This window comes from Thermobia domestica, chromosome 1 (assembly GCF_964235325.1).
Source record: "Thermobia domestica chromosome 1, izTheDome1.hap1.1, whole genome shotgun sequence".
NCBI lineage: Eukaryota > Metazoa > Arthropoda > Insecta > Zygentoma > Lepismatidae > Thermobia > Thermobia domestica.
Genome location: NC_137454.1, coordinates 383,785,309 through 383,809,553, shown reverse-complemented (window position 1 = coordinate 383,809,553; position 24,245 = coordinate 383,785,309). Strand labels below are relative to the sequence as shown.

At 38.8% G+C, this 24,245-nt stretch overlaps 1 protein-coding gene across 2 annotated transcripts in view; it reads left to right on the top strand.

Annotated features, from left to right (window-relative positions):
- Nucleotides 1–23,247: 23,247 nt before the first annotated feature.
- The window catches only part of sim (bHLH transcription factor single-minded), a 249,833-nt gene continuing 248,835 nt past the window's right edge, over nucleotides 23,248–24,245 (top strand). Inside the window, exon 1 of one of the 2 annotated variants that reach the window (XM_081731711.1) lies at nucleotides 23,248–23,508. The gene's annotated coding sequence lies outside the window, so the exon portion shown is untranslated. The remainder of the gene's footprint in view (nucleotides 23,509–24,245) is intronic. The other variant, XM_081731720.1, reaches the window with a different exon arrangement.

The window sequence follows — 24,245 nt, the reverse complement described above, 5'->3', positions numbered from 1 at the left end:
TAAAAATCTGAAATTTTGGGAATAGTTAGTCCTTTAGTGTACTATAACACACAACAAAGCGCGTTTTGTGTTTTTGAGCAGAAGGGGATCAAAGTATTAAGGAATTACGTCATACTCTAGAAAGTGTTTTGTTCACAATTTCAGTTGAAAATTCGTTGTTCTGAAGTAAAATAAAATAGAATGAATGGTTAGTCCAATCAAGGCTCTCAAGCTCCTTTCTTTCCTCTAGTTGTGAGTCACTGTCTTATCACACCCACAGCAGCACTGGTGAAGAATACCGCTATCAGCAGAAGGCGAGAAAAGTCAAAATGCACCCTTGACCAAAAAAAAAAAAAAAAAAAAAAAGTCCGTAAGTACTCATTTCTCTTGTACTGCTTCCTGTATCAATGATACTCAATCATTTTTATTCTTGGTTTAACTGTTAACTCATGCAGGAAGCTGTTGTCCTTTCATTTGATCTACACTCATATCCAAAATTATTGTCGCATGTCTATAAATATGTTGTTCTAGGAATATAATTTGATAACGAATACACCCGTTATTTCTTACAATGTTAGTATGTGTATAATTGGCAAAGACATGTTTGTGGCAAATTTCATGTCAAAAGAGCAGTAAATAAGAAGAATAAAACGAAAATAAAATTTTCTTGTCCATTTAGTAACATTTTGTTTTACTCATTATAATTGTCGTATTTATAATTCTATTCCTATGAAATTTACCACAAATATACATTTCCCAATTATACACATAGTATCAGTATTAAAAGTACCCTGCAAAATCATTATCAAATTATATACTTACAAGAAGACAATTATAGATATGCGACAATGATTTTGGACATCATGAGCGTACATTCCCAAGTCAGTGTTTACAGCGAGTGTAAACTCAAAATCAACTCAACTCAACTGCGGATCAGGCCCGTAGCCAGCCCAAAAACTTAGGGGGGCCCGGCTGAAGTTAGGGGGGACCCGATCCAACCATATGATAGTTCATCACCATATTATAGTTCTTTTGCAAGCCTACTGTAAAACTTTTAGGGGGCCAGCAAAAATTTAGGGGGCTTAGTGGTAGAGCGTTCACCTCTGGTGCTTGGGGTCCCGGGTTCGATCCCAGCCCCCACCAAGTGAACTTTGTGGTGGACAAACACCGTGCTCGTGGGTTTTCTCGGGTTTCTCCCGTTTCCTCCCACCTTCATTACACCATTTCACTCATCTCTCATCATCATCGTCTCCTTTAGTCTAACAGGCATAATCGTGGGACGTAAAACTGAAATATTTCATTTCATTTTTTTCTAACAGTTTATGTTGGCCAACCTACAATTTGCCGTCATTAATCTAACAGTTTAGTTTTGCCCAACCAACAATTTGATGTCGTTTATCCAACAGTTCCGTCCTTATATTCCTAGTTGCAACTTTACTTCTTACATAGGGTTCGTTGGCAATTGAGTTGGTTGGCAAATGCTCGACAAGGTGGGCAGTTAAAGCATCGGGCCAACGTTCAATTAACCTACAATTAACTAAAGATGACTACCATTTGGCATAGTACTTGTACTGCTGGGGAACAATAACAAAATGAAAGCCTCACTATTATGTTCTTTGAACTGATGGAGACTTATAGAGAATGAAGTTAATGATTATGAAACAATTTGTGAAATAAGGATGCGAGAGGAAAAGGGAAAACCCCGAGAAAACCCACGAGTACGATAAAGGGTATCCATTGTTCCCCAAAGGCTTGGTCAAGGTCCAATTGTGGTACCGATCGCTTTTTCTCTTGAAGGTGAGTCGATTGATATATATAGGTTGCATGTCTGCAATCGCTGGAAATATCCCACTCCTGGAAACTAAGCTAAACCATTTGAACCATTTGAAATGACCAGGGGCGGATCCAGGACCGACTTCTGGGGAGGGGGCGGTGGGTTGTCATACTGCTACTTTTAGGGGCTCCAAACTTTGGGATGGGTTTTATTTATATACATATAAAATAAAAAAAGTTTCCTCTTCTGGGGGGGCGATCGCCCCCCTGGATCCGCCCCTGGAAATGACATACTGTATGTTCTAATTTCTTCCTATTTCCAATGTTACAATTATAAACATTGTTAAGAGAGCATCAAATAAGAGTACCCAAATCGAACACAATCGAAATGCATGCTGCGTTTATTTCTATTGATATTGTTAGGAACACTCTTTGGTTCTAAGATTGTTACTTATTGTGTTTTCTGTTTATTTCCAGGAGACAACAATGAAGAAGAACATAAACTTGTTACTCTATCCATCACGACTCTGGAACTCACATCAAGAGTTAGTGTCTGATGAAGGCAACGTTACGTTGTCGAAACTGTTACACTGGAATTTAGTTTTTAATAAACTGGTCAGAAGTGTTTATTATTTCTATAAACTTGTTAAAATGTGGCGTCAGACAGGTTCAGTGAAAAAAGAGCAGAATGACATTATGCGAAGTATAAGGGTACAGTGGTTCAGTGGTAGAGCGTTACCTCTGGCGGGTGAGGTCCCTGGTTCGATCCCCGACAAAGTAAGTTTCTGGTAGACAACATCGTATCCGTGTGTATTCTCGGGGTATTCCCCCCACATTCTCATTCCACCAATTCTTCCATTATCATTCATTTGCCTTTATCTGGGGTCTTCCTTAGCCTAAAAGGGCGTAAACGTGGGACGTTAAACTGAAGGATTGCGCAAAGCATGTTAACACTCTAGAGAACGTTTATGGCATTCATAATTGCAGGTTATGATCTGCTTGGAAATCAACAGATCGACTCTGGTTCGATAGACAGGGCCGTGCCGTGAGGGGGGCGAGAGGGGCGACGACCCCGGGCGCCGAAGTAAGGGGGCGAAAAATTCGGGAGAAAAAAAGGGGAAAAAAGATAGGAAAAATTGCTTGGAATATATGTATGGGGGCGCCGTCGTATACTCTCGCCCCGGACGCTGATTTTCCACGGCACAGTTCTGATCGTAGATCCACCTCTCATAGTTTCTCTATACTAAAAAAAAATCGCTCTAAGCTTCAACAAATGGACAATCAACACGTCAAATTATCTCAGCAAATAGGAATTCCACGTACCTCTGCCACAGGATAATGCCATTAAATTTGGGTTGCAAACGACACAAAATTTATGTTGTTCATGAGTTGAAATCGGAGGAAAAAGAAGAAAAAATGCATGTAATGTTGTGACTGCTTACCAAAATCGGGAATGTTGGATATTAATTAGTTCCTTATTTCAAATGAGGATTAATTTCACTCTAGCAAATATGTAAATTCCAAGAATAAGTAGCGATTGAAGTTGGCCAACTTGGCACGAACCACTGCCAAACATCTATATATAGGGTATCCCCTAAAGAACGCAACTTTTGAAATGTCCACCATTTCGTTCTAGTAAGTTGGCAGACCTGAACGTTTCACGATTTTCATCTGTTGCCTTTGTAGTTAGTAGCTGGGGAGCATGAATAGCGCCTCATCATCATCTGTTTTCTATGCGGGAAGGAATTCACAACATTCACCACATTTGTAACAGGTTTTCACTATAACAACACGCTGTTCCATCGGGAAGTGCTCCATTCCTACTCGTACAGAAAATAGATGACGATCGTACACTGTTCGGTGCTCTGTGACTACTAATCACAAGAACACCAGATGGAAATCGTGTAACGTTCAGTGCTACCAACTTACTAGAACAAAAATTACGGGCATTTCAAAGTTGTGTTCTTTATGGAACCCTTTATATAGTTTGCCCTTATTATTAGATATTCATGTAAAACAGAAAAATAAATATTAATAATTACGTATGATAGTATTATAGTTTAGCTGTCTGAAACCAGAGTTCATTAACTATGTTTTCGCTGATTTCTGAGTTTAAGCATTAAATCATTTGAGTTTCAGGTATTTCACACCGAAACTTGTGCCACAACAACTAAGTGTAGACATTGATACAGTTACGAGAAGCCCATTTCCCAATGACAGCAGTCCGTGTCAAGTGGTAACTGTTCCTTTAAGAGCTACTTTCCGATAGTACGACAAAACATTAATTCATTCTGGCTACAGACAGCTAATAAGTAGAAATATTATTCAACCTGTTTGTAGATCAGCTGGTTGAAGAAGAGAAGTTATGTTGTTACTTTCAACAAGATGTAGCGACAGCTCATACTAACTGCCACTCGACGAATAAGTCTGTGCAGATATCCCGTTTTAAATATGCTATGTGTAAAGGACGATGGTCAGCTGGATCTCCTGACCTGTCAGTGTGACTCTTTCTACTGAGAAGCACTTGAACGGTCAACTGTACTGAAATAATATTTGTAACAAACGTAGGGCGAAGATCTCAACTGCAATTACAAACATTACTTAACTTCAGAACATGTAACAAAATACAATAAGAAGAATTGACCAGCCAGTGCTTCAGACAGGAGTAGGGCACTTCTAACTTCTCCTGTAGTGAAACTGCACTTACACTTGCCGCAATGCACTATGCTACTTGTAAAGCTACTTACATGTTATACACCAATATATGTAACAATATGATATATATAATACGCAACATACAGACTAATGGAGACAGAGTTGTAGTAAATTTAGATCCGGACATGTTTTATTTGAGACACTCTGTACTTGTTGATAATGTTGGGTGCTGTTGAATGCTGTAGCATCAAAGTGATAAATTATTCGAAATTGAAAATTCTTTTTAAAGAAACAACCGTTGTTATTTATCGATAATAATAATAAATTTTTCGCATAGTCGATCTCTTCTTGGCTAATATTCGTAGTCATGGTTTCGATTCCCGTGGTTAGTATTTACTTGGGATACAAAGTCGAGTATTAGTTTGATTCTTGTTGTTCGTTCGTTTGAAGTTTCAGATCTCTTTCAGCTTCGGAGCTATAAGGCCTTCGTAGACCTACAGCGCAACGCAAGATGACCACATGAACTTCCAAAGGGACTCGAACCTTCTTCTATCGAGTTAGAGTAGTTGTTGGGAACCCACTTTAATTAGTAGAACTCTTTTCATAAAGCTTCCATGCTAAAATAATAATAATAATAATAATAATAATAATAATAATAATAATAATAATAATAATAATAATAATAATAATAATAATAATAATAATAATAATAATAATAATAATAAAGACTTCTAAAATACAGCAGAGTCTCGACTTTCCAGTCTAATGAGAAAGTACGTCATAAAAAGAAATAATTCAACGATCTCTAGTCGATTCGAAACGCTTTCATAGGAACGCGACTTCTCCAAGGAAGAGTAGTCATCTATCAAAGATTAAAAAAAAACAAAAACAAAAAAAAACAACTAGAAACTGTAAATTTTGACTCGTTTTCAAATTTCAGCAATCATTTGTCAATGAACTGCAAACGAAGTTAAACTTTAAAAAAAAAAAAAAAAAAAGAAAAAGAAAAAGAATTGGGGCTACGTTTTATGTCAATGTTTTGTTTGTTTTAGAAGTGTTTAGACCTATATGTACAGTGTACTCTCATGTCCAAAATTATTGTCGCATGTCTATAAATATGTTGTTGTAGGAATATAATTTGATAACGAATTCGCCCAGTATTTCTTATAGTATAATGTTAGTATATGTATAATCGGCAAAGACATGTATGTGGCAAATTTCATGTCAAAAGAGCAGTAAGTAAGAACAATAAAACGAAAATAAAACGTTCTTGTCCATTTAGCAACATTTTGTTTCACTCATTCTAAATTTCGTATTTATAATTCTTTTCCTATGAAATTTACCACAAGTATACATTTCCCGATTATACACATAGTATCATCATTAAAAGTACCCAGCAAAATCAATATCGAATTATATTCTTACAAGAAGACAGTTGTAAATATGCGACAATCATTTTGGACATGAGTGTACATCATAGTTTATCAATCAGTGGTACGTGAGCCGCTGCTGGGTGGTACGTACGTCTTATGGTGGTACGCCACTGAAAAATATTGAGAACCTGTCGTTCACATTTTATGTTTTCAGCAATTAAGTTAAACAATATTAAGTTTATCTTAAAATTTGCAATAAACTACTTTTTAATTCTTGGGCTTCCTTTTTCTGTACTTATTTTTCGAACAGTACATTGGAACAGTACATAACAAATGTCTAAGCTGTACTTAGTGGTCAGAAAACATGAAAAAGTGAGTTTTTATATAAAAAGTGAACTTTTAATGGAATGGATGGGCCAAGAACTGATAGAATTACTGTCTATTGGTGTTTCTATCATCTGGTGTGTCATTTTTCACACATTATCCCTGATGGTTCGGAGTCTATTGTATAGACTATATTTAAAAAAAAAAAAGTTTTGCACGATTATGCACCGAAGCTAAAGGAGACAGTCATGAAGATGATAACGAATGATACAGTGGAATCAAAGAAGTGGGATGAAACAGAAAAACTCGAGTAAGCACACGCACAGGGCGTTTATCTACCACAAAATCAATTTGGCACTAGCTGGAATTGAACAAGGGATCCCAAACACTAGAGATGAGCACTATATCACTGAGCCACGGCGGAATTTCAAATATTTTGTTGTGGAGCATTTATTTTACAGGGCAAAAGCATGAACACTAAGGAAAAGCGCGAGAAAAACAATTAGAGATTTTCGAAATGTGAGAGTGAAGAAGAAAGCAAAAAATAGCTGTGTCCAAAAACAAAAATAAAGAAAATGAAATTAAATCTGTGAGTTCTATGTTCCATGGTTATGCCGGTTAGGCTAAAGGAGACGGTGATGATGAGTAATGAATGAAATGGTGGAATGAAGAAAGTGGGAGCAAACGGGAGAACCCCGACGAAACTCACGCACACAGTGTTTGCCCACCACAAGGTTTACTTGGCGGGGGCTGGGATTGAATCAGGGACCTCAAACACCAGAGGTGAACGCTCTACCACTTAGCCACCGCGGCACCCAACAAAAATAAAGAGTAAGTACTTTGAGCTATAAAGGAGAAAAGCACCGAGCGATTATGGCCAGTGGCCAGTTTTTGCTTCATAATCCAGTGGCCTGCCATCGTAATATACTTTAGAAAGTCGTATGGCTTTTCTATTACTGATTGTGGGTTACATCAAGGACGCGCGCAGGAGACAAAGATCTGAAGAACTAGTTCATGGATGAGCACCAAACTTGGTCAGAATGTAGAGTCAGAAGTTAGGTGGAAAGTTTGCTTTTGAAGGCGATGCTCAAACCGGAAGTGGTACAAAACAACTATTTCCGTTTAGAACGTTGATCGCTATAGAGTAAAAATGGTAGGAGATAGACAGAAGCGATTTTCCACCATCAATGAAGGGTCCTAAGAGTACATTTGATCTCCATCCTTAACTCTGTACAAACACCGGAAGTGGTAGTAATTCACTACAAGTTCCTGTTTCAATATTACTTGACAAAATAGTAGACCATATAAACCAAACTCTTCCAACGTGGTGTACACGTGGCACTGTTACTTCTTATTCTGTTGGAACAGACTGTGTCTATTTTTCGAGTTCTCTTAACGGTGACACACACTTCTAACATTGGCACAAATACTATTTGTGAATATACAGTGTTTACCTGACATACGAGGATTAATATATACCCTAACGGCTGGAGTGGGTCAGTGGTAGGATGCTCTTTTCTAGTGCGTGAAATCTCTAGTTCGGTTGCAGCGCGCTCGAAATAAGCCTTCTAGTGGAGAAACACCATATGCGTTAGTTTTCTCGGGGTTATCCCTGTTGGAAATTTTGCTTCTTTATTTGTGTAACTAGTGCTCTATTTGAAGGTTGGCAACACTGATAGTAGAATAGGAAGCCAGTGTGGAATGCAAGTGGTTGTGTGCGGTTACATGAACATTTAACATTTATTCATTGTTTTCGTGTTTCTGAGATTTAGGACATTCTACAAGGCATTTGATGTTATTCCAGTATCAGTATTGTTTGTGTGTTCAATTCAGTACACTACATAGACTATGTAGTAGTATTTTTCATCGATTATTAAAATCATTGGTATAGAACTCATTATGTTGCACTGTGCTAACACTACCATTTTCATTCTCTTTTTCATTCTACCGTTTCCTTCATTTATTATCGTCGTCACCGTCTCTCTCAGCCTCAGAGCATAGCAAACTTTATATATATATATATATATATATATATATATATATATATATATATATATTGATAATTTCAAAAATAAACTCGAGTCGTGTAAATCGAATTTTTCATATAAAATAATGTAAATCCCATTAAATCATTTCAGCCCTAAAAAATACTTTATGGAGAGAAAAGCTAATATTCCATATAAATAACAATGATAAATATACTATAATAATTCAAATAAACGAAAAGAGAGAAAGGATACAAATAGGCTTACGGTTAAATATAGCTTTAACTAATCGTTGAGCAAAACAATACGTTTGTTGTTAAAAAAAAAAAAAAAAAAAAAAAAAAAAAAAAAAAAAAAAACGTGTAATACGTAATTTTCGTCCAGAACGTGTAACAGTTTATCCACTTTGACTTCATCAGACATTATCTTGTGTGCAGCCATGTGTAACAGCCAGCCCCCGGACCAGTTCCGGCTCAGTGAGCCTCTTTATCTGGCCGCCTGACCCCTTAGACATCTATTGAAAATATACTTCTTATATAATCTTAAACTGAATTAAAAATATTTCCTGGATAATTGAGTGTTCACCTTGGAAAATATCTGCGTTGGAACATTCAGTGTGCTACGGAACAGTGAGACTAGTTCAGAATATGAAGAAATGAAATGAAATGAAATGTTTAGTTTTATGTCCCACGTTTATGCCGGTTAGGCTAAAGGAGACGGTGATGATGAGAGATGAGTGAAATGGTGGAATGAAGAAAGTGGGAGGAAACGGGAGAACCCCGAGAAAACCAACGCACACGGTGCTTGTCCACCACAAAGTCCACACGACGTGAGCTGGGATCGAACCAGGGGCCCCAAGCACCGGAGGTGAACGCTCTACCACTCAGAATATGAAGAATCAAATTCCCCACTAAAATGATAAATAAATAGATTTTTCTGCTTTTCTTTAGTAACTAAACATTTTAGTTACTATTATAACAGTTTTCTGTTCTTGTGAGGTTAGTGTACGACGAACGAGTTCCTGTGTTACCTTTGGCCATTCGAATGTTATGAAAATGATATACATTGTCTTGTACGGCAGTCGAAGCCAATAATTCCTCTATAATTGGCCCACCCTCTGATCCTAGTTGCACATACTTGATCTAGTGGATACTTGTTCAAATTGTTACACGTTAATAAACATGTAATTTTGCTCAGCGAGTATAGTTAAAATTAAATTTAAGTCTATAAAAAGCAAAACTTAAAAAATACAGTTAAAATGACATTTAATTCTTGATCGTTTTATACGAATTTTCATTTTAAAAGATTAATATAGAGTTATTGCAGTTGAAGCGCTTATAGTGTGACTTCACCTAACACCTAATACCTGTGTTTATATATATATATGTTATAGTTAATTCATTGATTCGAACGTTGGTAATTCGAACAGAAGTCTATTTCCATTGATACCTAAACTATAAACAATGGCAAAAAAGAAAAAAAAGTGGGCAAATCAAACTTTTGAACCCTCTGTTTGGAAAATTAGAAGTAATATAGTAGAATCTACATAAAATTTGTAGTGTTGGACAGATAGCAAACAGAAGAATGGCGTTACAATTATTTTTCAGTTATCCAGAAGCAGTCGTAGCAAAGAATGGCACAAAAGCACAATCTATTCGATGCTGAAGATGAAGACAAGATCTTCCATGGAGTAAAGAAACAGCGTGTGCCAACCTCATCTGAAGTTTCCGAAATGGTTGACAATTTTTAACGTGATTATCTATTTTAAGGCGATGTATTGAATATTAATAAAATGTTATGCACAGTGGCGTATTTAGGGGGGGCTTCCGGGCTTAAGCCCCCCCCCGAAATCTTACTTACTATAGTAAAGTATATGAAATATCTTGCAGAATTTTCATATTTTCAGGCAAAGCCCCCCCTCCGAAAGTTAGCAAAGCCCCTCCCGAAACAAAATCGTAAATACGCCACTGGTTATGCATAACGAATTATAAGAATTAAATGAAATTTAATTTTTTTTAATGTTCAAACAATCACTTCTAACCAAACGAAGATCAAAATCTGTTTTAAGTGAGAACAGACAATTAAAATTTTTACACGTGTATGGGTTTGTGTCTGTTAATTAAGTGTAATGTGGTATCAGGCGCGCACCTAGAATTTTTTTCTGGGAGGGGTCTAAAGTTTGAAGGGGTTTCCAAAGTCTACAAGCTACTACGTCCATGTAGTATTGAACGGGTATCATCTTGCACCAGAAATGAGGAAAGTAATTGTAAAATACTTCCATCTATATTTTCAGGAAAAAATGATAGAACTAGATGTTTTTATAAGAGAAAGAGTACAGATGAAGTGTAAGATCAAATTTTCACGCTACATCAATCATTTCCCGTTAAACAAGTATAGTTTCACTGAAACAGTATAAAATGTATGTTGAGTTAGGAAGTTTCCGGAGAGTCCTCAACGGCCCCGATTTCTCTGTAACTTTGGGGCGGGGGAATTCATAGAAAAATACATACAACAATACATATAACAATAAAAAATACATATTCATAAAAATACATAGGGGTCCATATGAGCTTTGGGAGGGCCCGGGCCCCCCAGGATTGGCGCCCTTGGGAGTCCCGATCCTGTGAACCACCTTCCCTTGTGGGTGCGCCCGTGTTATCTGATTACGCCTTTCAGTTTTTACCTTGCCCAAAGATAATAGGAACACCTATATGTTCTTAGTGGAACTCGAATCCACAGCAAATTGCTCCTTGTAATCTGCAAATGAACGCCGCAGAGGGCTTGGCTCTACCACTAACCCACCATGCCCCAACTGAATATTTCAGTCTTATACGCAATTCTACTTGTTCGTTGAAGTTTGTATGTCCATTCATTTCAGCACCAAGCCGATATGAAGCATGAACCAACAATTTCAGCTGAAAGTTGACCAGCGTAATGCGTTCAATGGTTTCTAGTCTTGCTCACAGAACAAGGGATTTCTAGTCCCGTCTCAAAAGCAGGAAGTAGGTACACTCATGTCCAAAATTATTGTCGCATGTCTATAAATATGTTGTTGTAGGAATATAATTTGATAACGAATTCGCGCGGTATTTCTTATAATGTTAGTATGTTTATAATCGGCAGACATGTATGTGGCAAATTTCATGTCAAAAGAGCAGTAAATAAGAACAATAAAACGAAAATAAAACTTTCTTGTCCGTTTAGCAACGTTTTGTTTTACTCATTTTAATTTTCGTATCTATTATACTTTTCCTATGAAATTTACCACAAATATATTTGGTCTAGGAATTAATTCGTGCGGTTGGTACGCACACATTGAAGCTGTAGTACAAACACAAAATACATAAATACCTTAAGAAAAATATTGTCCATCGCTAGCCACCACTTTCGCCCATCTGTCAGGCAATGTACGGATTCCGTAGCGAAAGAAGTCCTCATCCTTGGAAGCGATCCAGTCAGAGACCCATGTTTCGATATCTTCTGAAGAAGTAAACCGCTGTCCAATCAAATCGTTGTTCATGCAATCGAACAAGTAGTAGTCCGAAGGAGCAACGTCTGGTGAATACGGCGGGTGGGGTAAAACCTCCCATCCGACATTTTCTAAATAGGTTTTGACCGGTTTTGCGACATGTGGGCGAGCGTTATCATGTTGAACAATAAGTTTATCATGTATGTTCTCCCATTCTGGTCGTGTTCTGGCCAGAGCTTGCTTCAAACGCATTAATTGTCGTCGATAACGTTCTCCATTCATAGTTTCACCCGGTTGCAGCAGCTCATAGTACACCACACCTTTCATATCCCACCATATGCACAGCATAACCTTTGCACAGTGAATATCTCGTTTTGGTTGTGATGGACCTGGTTCACCTGGTTTCACCCAGGCCTTTTTTCGTTTAGGGTTCTCGTAATGGATCCACTTCTCATCACCCGTAATAATTCGATGCAGAAACCCCTTTCTGCTCTGACGTTGAAGCAGCAATTCGCAAATGGTTTTTCGTCTTTCAACGTCTCTGTCTTTCAATTCATGTGGAACCCAATGTGACATCTTTTGAATCATTCCCATGGCTTTCAAGCGTTTGGAGCTGTTGTTTGATCAACGCCTAATGCTGCTGCAAGTTGTTCCTGAGTTTGACACGAATCCTGCTCGAGCAATGCTGTCAATTCTTCGTCTTGAAATTTTTTTGGCTGTCCAGCTCGCTCTTGGTCTGCCAAGCCGAAATCACCACTTCTAAACCGTGCAAACCACTTCTGACACGTTCGCTCAGCTAGAGCATGGTCACCATACACTTCCACCAAAATACGATGACTTTCAGTCGCACTTTTCTGCATGTTAAAGTAATGCAGCAGGACACCCCGCAAAAACACTTTATCAGGCACAAATTGCGCCATGTTCACTTAACTACAAACTGGTGTTGTTGACGCTTTAATCCACTGCCCTATACTACGAACGATACGCGATGACAGGGGTTTGCAACACATGTGTGGATACACGGAACTGTGGGACGCTCCGTTCGTTGCGCCATCTCTTGTCCACCCGCACGAATTAATTCCTAGACCAAATACATTTCCCGATTATACACATAATATCAGTATTAAAAGCATCCTGCAAAATCATTATCAAATTATATTCTTACAAGACTACACTTATAGATATGCGACAATCATTTTGGACATGAGTGTACCTTTTTAAATTCGAGACGAGATGAGAAATGCGGCAGTTCTCGTCTTGTTTTGGAGACGATACGCGAAATTTCACGTCTCTCGTGGTCAACACTATAATTTACCCGTCTTTGTTCTCAAAAATTGTTTTAGTGTTAAATAATTCATCGTATAAAAACTATAAATTCATCACGTGATTATTCGAAGATGATGAAGAGTATTTTTGAAAGTTTAACAATAAGCAAATCATTACACAATGTACACTTATAATAAATATGATTTACATTTTATTATTTCTTCGAGAAACTCTTGTGACGCGGAAGAATTGTGATAAACTTGTGGATAAAATTTAGAGAAAAATGAAATAAAATCTTTCAATGTTATGTTTTATAATTTTGCCAAGTAGGCTAAAGGAGACAGTGATGATGAGAAGTGAATGAAGTATTGGAATTAAGAAAGTGGGAGAACCCCAAGAGAAGCCACCCACACGGTGTTTGTCCACCACAAGGTCTACTTAACGCGAACTGGGATCGAAGCAAGAATCTCGTGCACCAGAGATGAACGCGGTACCACTGAGACACCGTGAGTTCGAATCCTACTCAACAACGTTGATTTCTCAATTACTTGGGGAGGGGAAAATCTCTCAGTTATACGTGCTTCGTTATCAGATACTCAAAGAAAGACAGGAGCCGCGGTGGCTCAGTGGTAGAGCGTTCACCTCTGGTGCTTGGGGTCCCGGGTTCGATCCCAGCCCTCGCTAAGTGAACTTTGTGATGGACAAACACCGTGTGCGTGGGTTTCCTCGGGGTTCTCCTGTTTCCTCCCACTTTCTTCATTCCACCATTTCGTTCATTGCTCATCATCACCGTCTCCTTTAGCCTAACCAGCATAACCGTGGGACGTAAAACTCAAAGAAAGACATCCAAATCCTAGGGAGCCCAAGTAAGTTTACGGAGCATTGGTCCCGTGGTCTTCAGGTTCAGTGCTCGTGGCTCCAAAATTTAGAAAATAATCAGGGCATACATACATTTTTTATTTAACAAAATCACAGAGGACAATTTTTTGAGATGAGGCATGAAAATATTTTTCGAGAATCGAGAAAAGACAGAATTCTTCGAGAATTTAGACTTCTCGAAAATTTACGAGACGAGAGGAGGACACTTTATTTCTTGTCTCGTAGGCAAAAATAATTGTCTCTCATCAAGAATCGAACCCAGGATTCCTTGAACCGAAAGGACGGATAGAGATGCGCACGAGACGAGTCGAGACAGGATTTTCCTGACAAAATTCGAGTCGAGACACGGCTTTTCCAATAGAAAAATATACATTTTTCGAGTCGAGACATCACTTTTACAGCACATTTTCGAGACGAGACAGCCACAAATCTTGCCTCGTGCGCATCCCTAAGCACGCACGCTAGCCGCTTTTTTTTTAAAAAAAAAATCGGCCCCATCCGGGTTATTTGTGTCCATGGTCTTCTAATTAATCTTTTGTAGTAGTCTCTTTAATACAACAGGACATGAACACAAACACAGAACTTTCGAGAACAGTCAAAAAATGCCAACACATTTTAATGGGACCACAAGCAGTGAACCTGAAGGCTACGGGACCAATACTCCGTAAACTTACCTGGGCTCTCTAGAATTTGGATGTATTTCTTTGAGTATCTGATAACGAAACACATATAACTGAGCGATCCCCTCCCCCTCCCTCCAAAGTAATTCAGAAATCGACGGCTGCTGAGTAGGATTCGAAATCACGATGAATTGCGACTTGTAACCGGAACGTGCGCGGCGTTCCTAATACCATTCAACAATTACCAGCAGCAGGCCAGCATATATAATTTCGTCCCGCACTACAGTAGGATATACGTATCAAAATACTCTTTATTCGTTATGAATAGTATTGCCAAGAAAAATGTGAGACAACGGTAAAGTATTGAAGAGTTGTTTGCTAATTTCAAATATATTATTTAGTTAATTTCTTTTAAAACAAAATAATAATAATAATAATAATAATAATAATAATAATAATAATAATAATAATAATAATAATAAACTCTGCTAAAAAAACAGTAAAGGGGAGCATGGGATTCAATATTCCTTTATTACAGTCAATCAACTTTTTTTTTTTTTGTTAGTATATAGGTTGCAAAGAAACTAGGGAATATCACTGATTTTAAAGGTATGGATAGACGTCGTTAACGTCACTCTCATCCGTGAAGGTGTGAACGAATTGAATCCATTAACGAACTCAGTTTAGACAATCGCTCAGGCTGTATATCTACTGCACAAAACAGAATTCAGAAAATGTTTTTTCTTCAAAAGGTGTGTGTGGAGTAACGGACGGAGGTACTAATATTCCAATCTTACAAGAATAAATGAAGAAAGGGGGAAAATATTAAAAAAGAATAGCATATCCTATTTAAAAAAAAACAATGGTGAGTGTTAACAAGATCATGTTTATCCAAAGAACGGGTTATAACTGATTTTGAGTTTAACGTCCCTTTCAGCAGTGAGGCTATATAAGACGGGACCTAGAGCTCCTCCGTGGCTAAGCGGTTAGCGTACGCGCCTTTGGCGTGGGAGACCCGGGTTCGATTCTCGGCGGGAGCTCATGTGGTTCGGATTCCACGTTAATCAGTAGGTCCACGTATCATATAGCCTCGCTGCTGAACGGGACGTTAAACTCAAAATCAACTCAACTCAACTCAAGACGGGACCTAGTGATTAACGTGGAATCCGAACTACATCAGCTCACGCTGGCAATCGAACCCAGATCATCTACGCCAAAGGCGCGTACGCTAACCGCTTAGCCACGAAGGAGCTCTAGATCTTGTTATAACCTTAAACTACGCGAGTAGTTAGTTGAATTTGTCCTTCCGTTAACCGAACACAGAATCTTGCAACTAAAGCCATTCTTGATGACCAATCAGCCGCACAGAAAACACTTATCATATTAAGATATTTAAAGATAGTTTGCCAAATAAGGGCGTAAAAAGAAACACAAGAAAACAAATTACGTGTTCGGAGTAGGGTATAACAAAGACTCGAGATAAACTTTCGAAAAATCAACTGAAAATAAACGTTTAACGCCCAACGAATATGAACTTTAGACTAAGAAAACGGAATGCGCAGGAAAAACATCTTGATTGCTGGTCACGCACTGACTGACCTTACCACTGAGCCCCCCATGCCCCCGGATGCATAACTTTCATGACCATTTTTCGAGATGAAACAGTTCTAACTTTTGTCTCGTAAGCAATATTAATTCGAAGGTAAATAGTTATTGGTGAAAGCGCTGGAGACAACATTTACTATTGTGGCATTTAGTTCAAGCTTCTTATAAACATTTCATCTATTTTCTGTGTTGCTGTCTCATGGCTAGGTGGTAAGCGTCTACACGCCTTTCTCGTGGAAGACCCAGGTTCGATTCCCAGTGTTTCGGGCTAGAAGTGCACCCCTCATATATAACACAGTGTTGAAAGTTCTCCAACCAATGTTTCCCACAACTTTCAATCTAATGCAAGAAGAAAACACCATGAGAAGAAAAAAAAATTAAAATAGTCCTACACAGAGAAAAATCCGTTCTCCGGACAGCGGTATATTATACAAATATACAGTATCCTCTTGCTTACTATAGAAATCAGTATTGAGCATACGTTATCCGTATAGGTACTACCCTTAGATGTTACATCATACCGTTGCAGGATGTCTGACATCTAACAGTTTTCCGTATATCACATGCATATACTTATGTTACCTTCGTCAGCTATATGTTATATACGTCCATTTGTATGTGAGATCCTGACCGCCTATATTATTTTATACGTAAAGTACGTATAGATGGAACACTTATACAGAAAGTATTATAAAACATGCGCTTTCAGTTATACGTCTGCTGTACGTTGTTAAAAAAACTACAGGAATTACGCATGTAACCTATCTTTTTAAGTACGCCACCTACATTTTTTCTCAGTGTATATATGGGGCATATACAGTCTAATTAGCAATGTACTTAGAATTTTGACTAACGCGTGATTACATTTCTGTACTGAGCAACATTTTGATTGTGTTATTCACGACTTAGATATCGATAGACGCAGAGCCACGACTTTTCCGCAGTGTTGTCCAAACACATTAAGAAAAAAAAAAGATATTGAATATGAACAACACCCTCACACTATTCTCGTAATAAACACACTATTCTCTCTTGGACATCCCTGCGGGGAAAAAAAATCGTTGTTTGCATCATTCAATAAAGTCGTAACTAAAATCACAAACGTTCTTCTGGAAATTATAATCACGCAGTAGCCAAACCCTTAGTGCGACGCTATTCACGTGTCAAATCGTCTTTCAATATGCTCTTGTAAGATTGGGGAGCTTGAAGTGCAATTATACTTAAAACAAGCAGGGGTCTTCTTTAAAAATGAAATTTTTCAGTTTAACGTACCATGTTTATGCCCTTTAGACTAAGGGAGACGATAATTAAAACAAGTGAATGATGATGAAATAATTGGTGGAATGAGAAAGTGGGAGGAAACGGGAATACCCTGAGAAAACCCACAAACACAATGTTGTCCAAAATAAAATTACTTGGCCGGGGATCGAACCTACTTATTACTAATTTTACTTGCTTTACCCATTACCTAGAACGACACGGACACGAACACAGAAATATCGAGGACAGTTAAAATCACAAAGGCTCTCTCACCGGTGATCGAACCCGGGACCAGGGACGCATCTAGGACGGACTTCTGGGGGGGGGGCGCGAGCGTGGGTTGTAATACTGCTACTTACAAGTAAACCTTACGTTTGGGTGAATCGAGTTGCTGACGGAGACACATATGAGAAAGTAGTACTAAATGTGGTCAGTATTTCAGTGAAGTTATAGGTGCGAAGCTCCAAGGGTTTAGGAGATACAGCTACCAGAACATTACATGGAAGTACAGAATAGTCTTCATACAGTTGGAGGTAAAAGCTCTATAAGACCTCTTGTAGCGACAAATGGTGAATAGCAAATATATGGATACATATTAGGACTAGGGAGAAGTCATATAGTAAGGGTATATCTGACGACGGCCATCTTGAAATCCGCCATTTTGAATTAAGGTTAAGTTTTTAAAATAAGAATAGGGTCATGTGATACATGATTTAAGGCGCAAATTTAATCAGAAGAACAATGGTGACGTTAATTTTGATTTACGGGCAATTGGTAAAAAGTTATAGGGAAATTAAATATTGTTGCAGCATATGTATTAGTCCTTTACCCCACCTTGTAAATTTTTTGTTAATGATAATAATTAAATAAAAAGCAGGTGGATAAATATTAGGTCTATGGTAAGAGTTGCCTTGATGGCGTCCATGTTCAAATCCGCCATTTTGAATCAGACAAAGTTTTAAATAGCGAACGAGAAATAGATGTGAACAGGAAACAAGAAAAACAACGAAATGGCGTGCAAGTACAGCATCAAACAACTAACATTGTAACGCCAACATTCTATTTTTGATTAACTTCTAGCCCGAAGTCATCTATTGCATTACTCTATTCCCATTTAATTTTGTGCTGAATAATGATAAAGCAAAAATGGTTATACCGTTGGATTTATGGCAAATTTGCTATTAATAAGATGTCACTGTTATGCGTTTTGTTTGAAACTTTTGTCTGATTCAAAATGGCGGATTTGAACATGGCCGCCATCAAGGCAACTCTTACCATAGACCTAATATTTATCCACCTGCTTTTTATTTAATTATTATCATTAACACAAAATTTACAAGGTGGGGTAAAGGACTAATACATATGCTGCAACAATATTTAATTTCCCTGTAACTTTTTATCAATTGCGCGTAAATCAAAATTAACGTCACCATTGTTCTTCTGATTAAATTCGAGTCTTAAATCATGTATCACATGACCCTATTCCTATTTTAAAAACTTAACCTTAATTCAAAATGGCGGATTTCAAGATGGCCGCCGTCAGGTATACCCTTACTATATGACTTCCCCCTAGTCCTAATATGTACCCATATATTTGTTATTCACCTTTTGTCGTTACAAGAGGTCTTATAGAGCTTTTACCTCCAACTGTATGAAGACTATTCTGTACTTCCATGTAATGTTCTGGTAGCTATATCTCCTAAACCCCTGGAGCTTCGCACCTATAACTTCACTGAAATACTGACCACATTTAGTACTACTTTCTCATATGTGTCTCCGTCAGCAACTCGATTCACCCAAACGTAAGGTTTACTTGTTAGAGCTACTTTTAAGAGCTTCAAACTCTGTGATGGGTTTTATTTATATATAAAATAAAAGTTTCCTCTTTTGAAGGGAGGGGGCGATCGCTCCCCCTGGGTCCGCCACTGCCCGGGACCCCGTACACCAAAGGCACACGTGCTAGCCACTAGACCAGCATGAGCTACCGTGTTATTGTTCTCTTTAGTTGATAACCGAAGTTACAAAAAGTTTTACTAAAATGCACCAACTCGTGAGGGAATAGGTATTCAACTGATGAGCATGAATTCGGAAGAATTTTTCTCACAACAAATTCAATAGCGTAACTTCTTTTTTAGCCCTCTTCACCAGCAGAAAGGTTAATCTGAGTCCTAATATAATACAATTTTTAATTCAATTTTTGCAGTAACCACCGAACGTTCTCAACCTCTCCCTCCCCCTTCTGGGTTTGAAGAAGGTGTAAATTACGATACTGAACAAAGGATTTTAATGTTTAGCATACATAGATAATCTTTCTTGTTTTTTAAGTAGCGCACTCCAATACTTTTAATCGCTTCAGCCTACACATAATTTCTTTCCTTCGTTGAATGAAAATACATAAACTCTATTTAAGGAACAAAGATTACTTGTATTTCAACCGAATATCACTTATTTACTTTCTATAATAGTCAATAAAGTGCTCACCTCTAGTACATGGATTCCCTGGTTCAATCCCATGACACGCCAAGTGGGCTTTGTGGTGGACAACAGGGCCGTGCCGTAGAAAATCAGCGCCCGGGGCGAGAGTATAAGACGGCGCCCCATACATAGACACAATTTTTCGTATCTTTTTTCCTTTTTTCTCCCGAATTTTTCGCCCTTCTTACTTCGGCGCCCGGGGCCGTCGCCCCGCTCGCCCCCCCCCACGGCACGGCCCTGGTGGACAAACACCGTGTGCATGGGATTTTCTTGTTTCCTCCTACTTTCTTCATCCCGTCGTCTTATTCATTATCGTCATCACCGTCTCACTTGGCCTTGGTGTCTAAACGTGGAACATAAAACCAGAAATTTCATAATACTCTAATATAGCCTACTTACTATATATAGGGTACAATCTTTGTTATTTGTGAGTGAAGTTACTTTCCTTCTCCACAAAACACCACGTTAATTGGTTAGAATATTAACATTATAGAGGAACCCTCCACGCTGGTTTAGTGGTTAGCGCGGCCCGAGTTCGATTCCCGGTGGGAGAACACAGACCCGGTCTTAGGCAATTTGCCACCTAGTGCAATGGCATTTTTGCTGCTCCCTTTTCTCCAGAAAGAACAAATCTTAAAAGCTACAATTTTAAGTATACTACATAATTATGAACAAAGATGAAGGAAAAGTGCACTCACACTCAGAAAGGCCTAAACACTACAAACACAATCTTGTTGTGTCTGTTTATTTTTCTTTAAATAATAATCTATTATGTTAGTGAAAGATAAAGCAAACACACCTGCAGAGGAAAGATAATAATTCTTTTTATAGAATTCAATATCACGCTTCAATTCCAATATATCCAGTGCAACTAATTCTTTTATCTTTATTTCTTGATTTTCCTTCTATATCTGTTACAAAATTTAAAAAAGAAAAACTGTCTCCACCTTCAATGATAAGGAACTTGTTTGTGACAGAGACAAGACTAGTTTTCATATCAAAACTGTGATAAACTAAATGAAACAGATGTTCGCTACTGTTCCAGAATTGAGTTCTTGTACTTGATAACAATCAACCAATTCATGCTGGGATTTGTTTGACCACTTAGCACTGTCCATGTATGTAACTTTAAACTAATGTGGCCTAAAACATGATTTATCAATGTAATATTTAAATAGAAGGTCAGCTTAATAAATGTAATTACCATCGTCATGAAGTATGTTTTCAACCTGGAATATTTATTTTAAATAATATAGGTCTAACTATGGAAAATTTTACCGCTCCATGAAAATGCACGTATTGCACTTATGGTAGAGCTCAGGGACGTACGCAGAAATTTATTTCGGGAGGGGTCCAAACACAATTTCAGGCTAAATTATATTAAAAATTGCCCCTAAAATTAGACTAAATTTACAAAAAAGTCCGGATTTCGGGGCAAGGGGGAGTCCGGATCCACCCCCTGTGTACGTCCCTGATGGGGCTGTCCATGGGAGAACATTGAAATTTGAAAGCATAGGTCCATATCTCATATAGTCTCACTGTTAAAAAGGACACTAAACTTCAATAAATAACAACATAACATTATTGCGCGACGAATCAATTCGTGGTCCAAGTGAGTTCGATTTCCGGTAGAGATTCTTCCCTCGGTTAGATTCACATTAGATTAGATTAGAGTAGGTCCCTATTTCATATAACCAAAGTGATGGAAAGGAACCTGAAAATCCGAATAACCAACGATTAGGATGTCTACTATTTTATATGGAGGAATTCGAAAGTAAAATGAAATCTTTTAAGTTTTACGCTTCACGGTGATGCTAAAGGAGACGTGATAATGAGAAATGAAGAAAGTGGGAGGAAACAGGAAAACCCCGAGAATGCTCCCTTACACGGTATTTGTCCACCACAAAGCTCACTTGGCGCGAGCTGGGATCGAATCAAGGATCCTATGCAGCAGAGGTGAACGCTCTACTACTGAGCCACCGCGATGCAGTTTAACGTCCCTTTCAGCTACGAGGTTAGATGAGACGTGGACTTATTGATTAACATAGAAATGAAATGAAATCTTTGAGTTTTATGTCCCACGGTTATGCCGGTTGGGCTAAAGGAGACGGTGATTATGAGAAATGAATGAAATGGTGGAATGAAGAAAGTGGGAGGAAACGGCAGAACCCCGAGAAAACCCACTCACACGGTGTTTGTCCACCACAAAGTTCACTTGGCAGGGGCTGGGATCGAACCCGGGACCCCAAGCACCAGAGGTGAACGCTCTACCACTGAGCCACCGCGGCCCTTGATTAACATAGAATCCGAACTAGGCGCTATATTAGCTCCCACCGGGAATCGAACCCGGGTCCCCACGCCAAAGGCACGTACGCTAACCGTTTAGCTACGAAAGAGGTCTATGGAGAAATTCGAATCGGAATACGACACTTTTTAAAAGTAACTCTCAAACAAATTAGGCTCTCGGAAATTGATGCAACACTGTATTTTTTAATCTTATAAAACGGATTAAAGGAAGCAAAATCAGTCTTCTTGAGTTCAAATTGGACGGATCACCTAAACCAATAATACACAATGAACAGTACTCTTGAAAATTCGATAATCCTTTCTTGTACCTGTCTTTCTGTACCCGTCAACGAGTAGCAAACTAAACTAATCCAGATAAAAATACAATACTTCAACTTGCAATTCTGAAAGAATAAAAACTAGTTTGTTTTTTTCTAAAAGAGCTTCAGAAAACTAAGCAGTCGTGTTTCTGTTTCTATATCAAGTAGGGAGGGGAGAAAAATCATAAATACAAGGAAACAAGCAAATCCCTGTCCCTTGAACCATTTTCTCTCTTCACTGTCCACTTTGCACGTGCCAGAATCAAAACAATCGAGACAAAAAGCAGCTGGAATTCGAACACGTGTTCTTGCAGTCAGCAAACACTTGTTATCAGAAACTTAAGAGGGGTGGCAGGCCGTCGAGATTGTTCCACAAGTACTTTTTAACACCGCAAATCCACTAACCGACGGGGTTGAACGAAACCCAGCAAACACGGCTAAACAATCACCATCGCTAGTACAGAGCCCAATGCGTGATATGCGAAGTATCTTCTATTGTGGCGATGAATCACGCTGAACGACATGCAGATAATCCACCAGCATGGTGACGTCACTTACGAAGGGGATTCCCGCGGATCCCTCGAGAGTGTGTGTATGCTGATGTATGTTCAGGTGTAACTAGGATTACTGTGTGTCGCGGGGATTCGAAAAACCAAGGAGCACCGCGGGAACCGTGCCGTGACGCGCTTTTCAATACACACACTTCTTCCCGTGCCGTACCGAGTCGTGTGATCATTCCTTGCAGAGCACAGCACATCAGCGCGTAGCTTATTGGGGGAAAATACTCGCCGGGGCAGCCATCGTCGCTTCCTGCCCTCTGCTTTTGTGAAGAGCGATCCGTCTCCCGGATTGGCTGTCACCGCCCCTTTCGTCATTGATCAGCCAATCATGAGCCCGGCTTGGAAAAGTGACGGGACGTGACGGGGGCGGGGCTTATTCTCGACGCGAGATCACGAATGTTGAATTACTCATGCTAACCTTTGTTGTTCGAATGAATTTTGGGCGGTGTTTCGAGAAACCCGTTTTCGCTTGTGCATGACTGTTCGTATGCTGACCAGATTTAGTAGCTTTGCCTCTCGAAAAAGAGCAATGGCATAATTTTCATTGAATGTCGCGAGATTTCACTGAAATTCACGTACGGAGGGATTTCGGATCACTTAGTGCGTCGTGGAGTGCTTAATTAGCTCGGCAAGAGATTATCTAGTTCTTTTTGTGAGGAAGCGTCGCGGAACACCGGAGGTAAGTGTGAGTTCTTATTATTCTAGTCATTATCTGAAACTGTCTCTTGGCTGGCGGCGCCCCCGAGACGTGTTCAAGGCGAGATTTTTCACGTTTTCACTCTTATCACGCCATCAAACCAGAATTTTGCCAACTTCCTTCATTTGGCACGTACGCTCGACGTATTTAGCCCTTCCTTGCGTCTCCTGGTCACGTCTTTGGACTCCCGAGATGATCATGATGATGATGAACCTGATGAAGAAGAAGAAGAAAAAGAGAGACAAAACGGAATGCGCTCGAAAAACATCTTGATTGCTGGTCACGCACTAACTGACCTTACCCCCTTCCCTCGTTGACCCCTCCCCTCCCCGCTCTTTTAAGCCAAAACAATCAATCTAAAAAACCAGAAAAGAAGAAGAAAAAAGATCTTAACGGAACTGAACTTTACGAATTTAAAAATGTAGTAGCAATAAAAGAAGAATCCCGGGACTTCTAATACTACTACCATGGGTACCAATAAAGTATTTGCTGTCTACGAACAGGCAATCACTCTTCTGTTTTACTTCCAGAGCTAAGAACTGTACATTTTTGTTAAGTGTTATTCAGTGGCGTATTTAGGATTTCGTTTCGGGGAGCTATACCCAACACGGGAAGCAGAGGGGGCAATTTCCCACCTGAGTTTGGGATATATTTTTTTTTTTAATGCATAAATTGAAGTTTTAATGGCAAGAGTTGCAGACTGGTGAATCTTATGTGAT